Raw genomic sequence first — 8,370 nt, 5'->3', positions numbered from 1 at the left:
ACCGCTTGTGACTGGTCGCCAACTGGATTTTATATAATATTTTATTAGTATTCATTTATATTGTACTCTTCTTGATTATTGCAACTAGTAATATTACCACATATAAAATAGATTAAAGAGTTACTGTTGCTGTGTTGTCCTAGCACAGAAGTAAGTGTCTTTTGGTATTCCCATAGCTATGAGTTAACAATGACTGTCTTATTTTATGTCTGTGGAAGGAAGAAGTAGAAACTCAGCATGAAAAAAAAAAAGGCTAGAGTTTTGTTTTGCAACAGCAGCTATCTGTGGATTCACTCAGAAATGTGACCACACAGTAGCCTGTAAGGCCCAGACTACTCACAAAAGCATAAACTTGGAGATTAAGAAACAAATATAGGAAAAAGGAATGAACCTACAGGGGCAAACTTAAGACCCATTAAACAAGCCCAAATTGCCCAAATTAAAAAGTGTAGGTTACAACCTTTTTCTTATTAAAAAGTCTCTGTATAATATGTTCCTAGTGCAGACTGCTTTGATGACAATGAATACATATATACAGCCTGTCTTGCTGTTGGAAATCTCTGTCCTAGAGTAAGTTTGCTGCAGCAGGGCTCAGAGCCAAGGGCACAGTCTGCTACATAGACAGTTTCAAAAAGATGAGCTATGATATCTTATGCTGAAATACCTACAAACAGTACAAATAAGATGCATGGCTGCAATATGTGTGCGACTTCGAAAGGGAAAATTAAAAATAAACACAGTATTACCAGCATAGAGAAAACTTCAGCTGGTAATGGATTCAAAAGACTGATCCTTGGTAGGTAGCAGCACCTAAATGGGTGATGTGAGTTACATATGAGTTTTTCACATCAGAGATCTTTCTTGCCTAAGAAGGAATGATGCTTGTTGGTTTTGGACCTTACATAGTCAGTTTCTTCTGTCATAAAAATCTACGGAGTAAAGGATCTTTAAGTGTCTCAAAATTATTGAAAAAAATTATTCCTAGTTCTGTTGCAAGACACAGATTCACAGCACTTTATCACTGAATCTGCTGGTGATCCATGCTGTAACAGGACACTGTTGTTAATAGCATACCCTCTCTAGCAATCTCACAGAGCTTTAATACACCAAGCAAGTCATTACAGTGTTTGCTATTAGACTTGCAGAGTTTCAAAATAAGAATTTCCCAGTCTGTATCAGTGCAAAATTGCCATCTTTCACATGTTTTCAGTAAGAACAAGGAAGGTCTACCAGCCTTGAAATTTTTCTACTGAAAGTGCAGGGAGAGTGAACACTCTCCTAGGATACTCGGTGGTCCAGGCATGTTCCTGCCTTTGATGTGGGATCAGGCAACAGCAATCTGTGTGTCTCAGTTCCCAGCTGAGTACAACAACCTTCAGGCAAGTGGCTCTTCTTGTTCCCATCTCTCACACTGAACAGAAAGTCTACCTTTGACCCCAGGACAGTTTTGTCAAAAATGCTTTAATTGCTGCTTGCATGCATGCACAAACACACACGCAGTTTTTTAAACAAATCGGCATTCTCTGTATGAACTTCCTGGCCAATTCTAATTATGTGAAGGTGACTAATAAGACCAACTCACCCACCACTGAAAAGTGGCAGCCATGTACTCATGCATACCCAAGTGAACAAACTAGATTAGGAACTAAAGAAAACACTGCATGACTTGTAAAATATCTTGATCTGAGATTTTGCTGGGGTATTCTCTTTAAACGCTTTATGATTACAAAAATGCCATAGTATCTCTAGTGATCACATATCATCAGAGCATCAGTTTCATGTTGAAAGAACTGAAAACAGCATTTCAGCAAAACATGGAAATGTTTTCTAGCAACTAGACAGAAACTGGCAACACTTAATTTTTCAGATAATTTATAGGTTTTATTTCAGAACAGTCAAGACAACGTATTTCTGAATAAATGACAGGTTTATTAAAGAGTTTTTATTATAATAAGGTGTGGGTTTAGGTAGGATATGAAGCCTTCAGGCATGCTTAATATAGAGCTATGCATATTCTATATGCATATTTCTATATTACCGTATTTCATTATATAAGTTTAATAGATTTAAGTCCTAATTCTATTTTCCCACGCTACCTGCTTCGCATACAACAACCTATTTCCAGCTTCTGCTCTTCCAGCTCTGTGTCAGGGACAGCTTTCTGCAACACTTAAACATTTCACTAAATTCTACCCTATTGTTACTATTATATGATGAGTAAGATATTGTGATTATTCATTAATTTAAAGCCACATGAACAAGCTTTTTAATGTGAGTCTCAGTAGTTAGCTACAAGTGTCAATGCTTTTTATCCATATACAGGCATTCAGACCAATTAAATCTATAGAGTAAAGAAAGGATTAATTTAAAAGGAAGTTGGAAAGATCCAATGACAGTATCTTAAATTAGTCTACTGTGAGAGAGGAAAATCAACACAGTAGTTTCTGCTACATTTGGCTTCATCTGGATTTTGTGATATTAAAGCTTCATTCTCTTTTTTCTTTATGGATTTGACAAATAATTTCTGTTCTTTTGCAAAGACTAGACTTACGAGAATAACTAGTTTTAAATTCATTGTCCAATCTGAAAAGGATCTGAAATTTTGACAAACTAGGAAGTTGAGAAAAAAAAACAGTTATATGTTTAGCAAACAGGTTTTTAGTTATAAATTTGACATAAAGTAAATTTTAAAGTGAAACACTATTTCAAAGAAGTCAAAGTATTTCATTTTGAAATAACAAATATTCTTTTTTTTTGAGAATTTTTCTATACTGAAAAATTTGCCAAAACAGATATAGACAAAATGTTTAATCTGAGCAGTTTATCAGTGGAAGAGGATATTCAATTCAAATATTTCATCTGTCTAGGGCAGACCTTGGTGCTGAGTGTTTCCTGTTCTGCATGTTGGAAATTAACACCAAATGAATCCATGTTGCTGCATCTAAACTGACTTTTTTGGGCGAGAATCATTTAAAAAGGCACCGCATTTAGAGATGCCATTCATGCTATGTGCAGACAGGCACTCCCTCTCACTTCCTCCAGACTCTTCCTTTTGCAGCCTGACTTTCATTCCATTCAGGTGCCGCGCAAGTTGTTAGCCTCCTCTGCAAGTTATCCATCTGCTAAATAAGACATAGCCTGTGTCCCTTCCTAGCTATCTGACATATTTGTTGGATGACACACTACCAATCTGGTCCTATTAAAAAACCTAAGAGGAGAGAGGAAAAAACTCATGTCCACACTTAGCATCATGACTGCCCTACTTCCGGGAACCATAAAGCAAATACTTAAGGTGTATTTCCAACTGAGGCATCTGCAACCTGAGAGTGAAACGACTTTGTCCACTCCCATGAAAGAACCACAACTTCTTTGTGATCAGTGGTAGTAGAGCAATTGCTGTATTTAATAAAAGTATATGGAAGCCTGGTCTTTATTAATTGTAAAACACAAAGTAAAAATGTGAAAAACAATAATGGAAGTTAATCTGAAAATTACAATATAAACTATGACGTTAATGTGAAAAATTTTTACGCCAGATATGCACCTGTGGCTTACACAGGGGAGGGGGAGTAACATGAGTTTGGAACCTATTGGTAAAATTATTATAATGACATTATATTATTCCAGAGAGATGAAGAGAGAAAAGAGCTTAAAAGATGTTCCATCTTAATGAGAGAGTACTATAAAAAGACGACTAGACAAATAGTAATAAAATATGATATAATGAATTAGTTTAGCATTATAAGAGAAAGGAAAATATTATTAATTTGTGAAGCTGACAGTCATCTTTGCTACAGAATTAAAAGTGAGAGAGCTCTTATAAATGCTACCCACACGATGTAACACCTCACCAAAGCTCAGCTATGAAACCAACTTATTCTGCTGATTACTGCTGTTCTAGCCATCTTTCCTGCATGTAAAGCATTAAGTCAGCCAGTTATGAAGTTATTGAATGTTTCCAGCGTGTCACTTACCAGAAGGATTTGATAATTTACAGAGAAATGAACTGTTTTGTTTCTGATCTTGATTAAGTACTGCTAACATACCACGTTTTGTGACAGTTTCAAACGCAGATTATTTTTGGTTATTGTTCCCCCCCCATGTGTTTCTACAATTTTTCTCCAGCTCATTTCATCTAAATTTTTAATCTCTATGATGCATATTAATTAGAGCAGGTTTTGCGTTTCCATAGTACTGCCTAACACTGTTTCCAGCACAGGAGAAGAGACCTATTTTTAATCACCTGTTATTTGTTGTATTTGTCTGAGATCAAATGAAGTAAAAGATGACACTAGCAGGAACTTGTATCTAGCAGGTTAGAAGGCCAACTCTGAAAACATACAAGATGTCTTATCAGAGTTTCTACAGAACTTCAAACACCTCAGCTTTCCCCACACACAAGCACACGAAGAGAGGTCTCTGCAGTGCGGCTGAAGGTCAACAAAGACCAACTTTCAATGAGAATTCTCACAGGGAGGAAGGAGGTTGAGAAATTTCTTACAGTTTATGATGATGGAAGTGCCCAGCACTAAGTACTGTGGAAGTTAGTACATACCAATCCCCTCACACTGTGGAGGGAGACTTTCTAGTTTGCACAAAAGTAAGCAGTACTTCTGCTGGCCCTATTCATTGCCAGTTCAAGGAAGCTACAAATCCCCCAGCAGAAGCACTAAAAGCAGGACAAAAGTGTAGTAAGTTAACAATAACCCATTTCATGTAAAGCAGGATTCATTTATTGCCTGTGTGTACTGAACTCTAGGAGTCTTTGGGGTCTGGCTACTCAGCTTCTAGTTTGCAAGAAACATGGAGTATTTGCTCAGTGTGGATATTTTTATTTACATAAATACCAGCATTCCTATATTATTTAATGTTCATTTCCCATAGAAAACCCACATCCCAGGCACTGATCCTGACTGGGAAGAACAAAGCATCTTGCTGCTTGTTCCAGATTTCAACACAACCTGCTGCATCATAGGACATAACATGAATGTCAATAAATCCTACCTATGACACGGCACAGTCCACCCAGATGTTAGCCAGTGCTTCAAGTTGTATCGCATATTCTGTTACAGGAGGTGGTCTTCTTAAAGTTCCACCTATTGGAATCATGTAATTAAGTGAAAAATTCAATTTTCCTTAAAAACAAGGTCTTGCCTTTTGTTGAAAAATACCCAACTAATCCAGAAGCAGCCTAATGACAAAAGAAATGTACCTCAGACTGGATTTTTTTAGCCATGGTCATAGCTGTCAGGTTGCCTGATACATGGTTTCTCACAACTATGACATGATTTTCCTGCACTCTGGCAGAACAACTCTGGGCAACTGCAGCTGCAGAGTTATTGTCAATTATACAAAAGATCACTCTAATGGCTGCCCTATGTGTAAAGAGTTTGTAATAAAAACAAAGAGCCATCTATACGTTATTTCTTCATGATGAACAGTCAATATTTCATTAATTACTGAACTGACTGTATTATAGCTAACAGGTAAGATTTGCTGTCTTATTGATTCTACTGGTGAACAAAGAAGTACCATATAGCATGTTTGCAAGAAAATTGGATGCCTGTAAATACTGTGCTATAAAACAATTTAGCCAGATTCTTTAATCCTAGTTTTGACTGCATATTTTTATTTTTTATTTGTAATGTACTTATATTGAACAATGCCTCTGTCTTACTGCTTCTGCTGCAGGAAGCTTGCCTGTTGCTGTTTCTGTGAACAAAAGTTACTAGAAAAGTTTTGGACTTCATTTGTATGTTTGAACAGAACAGAACTGAACTGTTCTTGTGTAGAAACATCCCACACCAAAGCAGCAAATGAAGCAGATCAGGCTGAACATTTTAAAGTACTACTTCTTCAAAAAAACAGCCAGAAGAGAATGAAGAAGAAAAAACATCAGTGAAGAAACTGAGAACTTTTTGTTCAGATGTAACTTTGTAACCACTAAAAAACATTCATTCAGATATAAAACCCTGACTGTGGTTAAGACAGCTGGCTATGGAAATAGAAAGAAATCTCCATTATAAAAGTTAAAAATTAAGAATAGTGATATTTTGAGTAGGTAATTCTCTCCCACTTCAGGGAAGCATATGCCATGTCACATTAGCAGGAATTATTAATGATTCCAAAGTTTTGTCTCTTACCTGAACTCTTCGTTGCTCTATCCCTCCAGTAAACAACAAAAATTTTAAACTAACTTCAGGGACAATTTTTTGCAACCTCCCTTCGCATAGTTACTAAGATCTTTTATCAGTAACTGTTATTTGCTCAAACATACCACAGTTCCTCACCATTCCTTTTTTATATACGATATGAAAGTACCCTTAACTAAGACTGTTCTTTTATCAGTCACAAAAACATTCACACAAATGATAACAAAGTCATGTAAGTGCTGAATGTCTGTGTGTAGAAGTACAGGAATAATTATGTGCACATGATGCGCAGGAATCTGCAGGATCAGCAGAGTATAGAATGCATTGGGTGCAAGGAACATTTAAAGGTCATCTAGTCCAACTCACCTGCAGTAAGCAGGGGCATCTTGCTGAGGGTACTGTCGATCCCACTGATCATTGATGACTTATCATTGATGAAGATGTGTTCAGTTCTGGGCCCCTCAGTTCAAGAAGAACAGGGAATTGCTTGAAAGAGTCCAGCGCAGAGCCACAAAGATGACTGAGGGAGTGGAGCATCTCCCTTATGAGGAGCGGCTGAGGGAGCTGGGTCTCTTTAGCCTGGAGAAGAGGAGACTGAGGGGTGACCTCATTCATGTTTATCAATTTGTAAAGGACGAGTGTCAGGAGGAAGGAGCCAGGCTCTTCTCTCTGATGTCCAATGACAGGACAAGGGGCAATGGGAGCAAGCTGGAGCATAGGAGGTTCCATGTGAACATGAGGAAAAACTTTTTTACTGTGAGGGTGCCAGAGCACTGGACCAGGCTGCCCAGAGAGGTTGTGGAGTCTCCTTCTCTGGAGACATTCAAAACCAACCTGGACACGTTCCTGTGTGACCTACTCTAGGTGATCCTGCTTTAGGAGAGGGTTGGACTAGATGATCTTTCGAGGTCCCTTCCAACTCCTAATATTCTGTGATTCTGTGAAGATAGTAAACAGCATTGGTCCTAGTACAGACCCCTGAGGGACACTACTTGTCACCCATCTCCATCTGAACATTGGCCATTGACCACTACCCTCTGAATGCAACCACCCAGCCAATTCCTTCTCCACCAAATGGTGCACCCAACAAATCCATACCTCTCCAACTTAGAGAGAAGGATGTTGTGGGGAGCCATGTCAAAGGCCTTGCAGGAGTCCAGATAGATGACATCCATAGCTCCTCCCTTGGCCACTGATGTAGTAATTTCTTTGTAGAAAGCTACTACTTTGGTCAGATAAGACTTGCCCCTAGTAAAGCCATGCTGGCTGTCAATGCTGGCTGTCTCAAATTACTTACCTGTCCTCCGTGTGCCTTATCAAAACTTCTAGGAGGATCTGTTCCATGATCTTCCCAGGCACAGAGGTGAGGCTGACAGGTTGGTAGTGCTTGGGGTCCTCCTTTCTACCCTTCTTAAAAATGGGTGTGATGTTTCCCTTCTTCCAGTCACCAGAGACTTCATACTTCAAGTATGGTGCTGTGTATTTGTAATTCTTTCCTCATTCTGTGCAGCTCAAAAATTTTCTGAATTTCACCTTTTACACCTCCCTCCCAGCCATAAACCTGCATCCAAAATCTGTGTTACCCTCCCAGGGATGGTAGAGGCCCCACAGCCTAGCTCTGATAGAAGCTAGCTCAAAGTACCATTTATGTGTTCAAGCAAGCATGCAGTTCACAACTGTCAATAATAAATAGTTTTTAGTAATGCATAAAACCATCTGCTATACACCAGCCTTCTTTGGTTTGGATTTCAAAATATAACTCTTAACATAATCTGATTCCTATTTATGCCTCCCATGGTTCAGACTGTTCCTACCATAGGGAAAACTGATGCATTTTCTGTTTTATTTTTGGGGGCTCACTCCCCAGCAATAACTTTTGTCTATTGAAAGAAGGAAGCCAGATGTATCTTACCTTCCAATGTACTTTGCCTCCGAATCTCACAGCTCAGACCCTCCCACACATACTCATACACTTTGGAGCTGCAATGCTTGAAGTCAGTACTCAGACAGAAATTGTATCAAACCAGTTAGGCGCTACCTGGCCAATGCAAATGTTCATTACTGAAAAATACAAGAAATTAGGCCCAGGGGAATCTTGAGCAAAGGTCAGGAGATTAGAAAGGATAAGAATAGGTCAACAGAAGTCTGCTCTTGCATAGCCTAAGGATCCTTGATTATTATTTTTTTAATTTTGTAAAGCTCTGTGGAAAACAGGGAG

The sequence above is a fragment of the Mesitornis unicolor genome, unplaced genomic scaffold (assembly GCF_000695765.1).
Source record: "Mesitornis unicolor isolate BGI_N332 unplaced genomic scaffold, ASM69576v1 scaffold15446, whole genome shotgun sequence".
Lineage (NCBI taxonomy): Eukaryota > Metazoa > Chordata > Aves > Mesitornithiformes > Mesitornithidae > Mesitornis > Mesitornis unicolor.
This window is presented reverse-complemented; position numbering follows the sequence as displayed.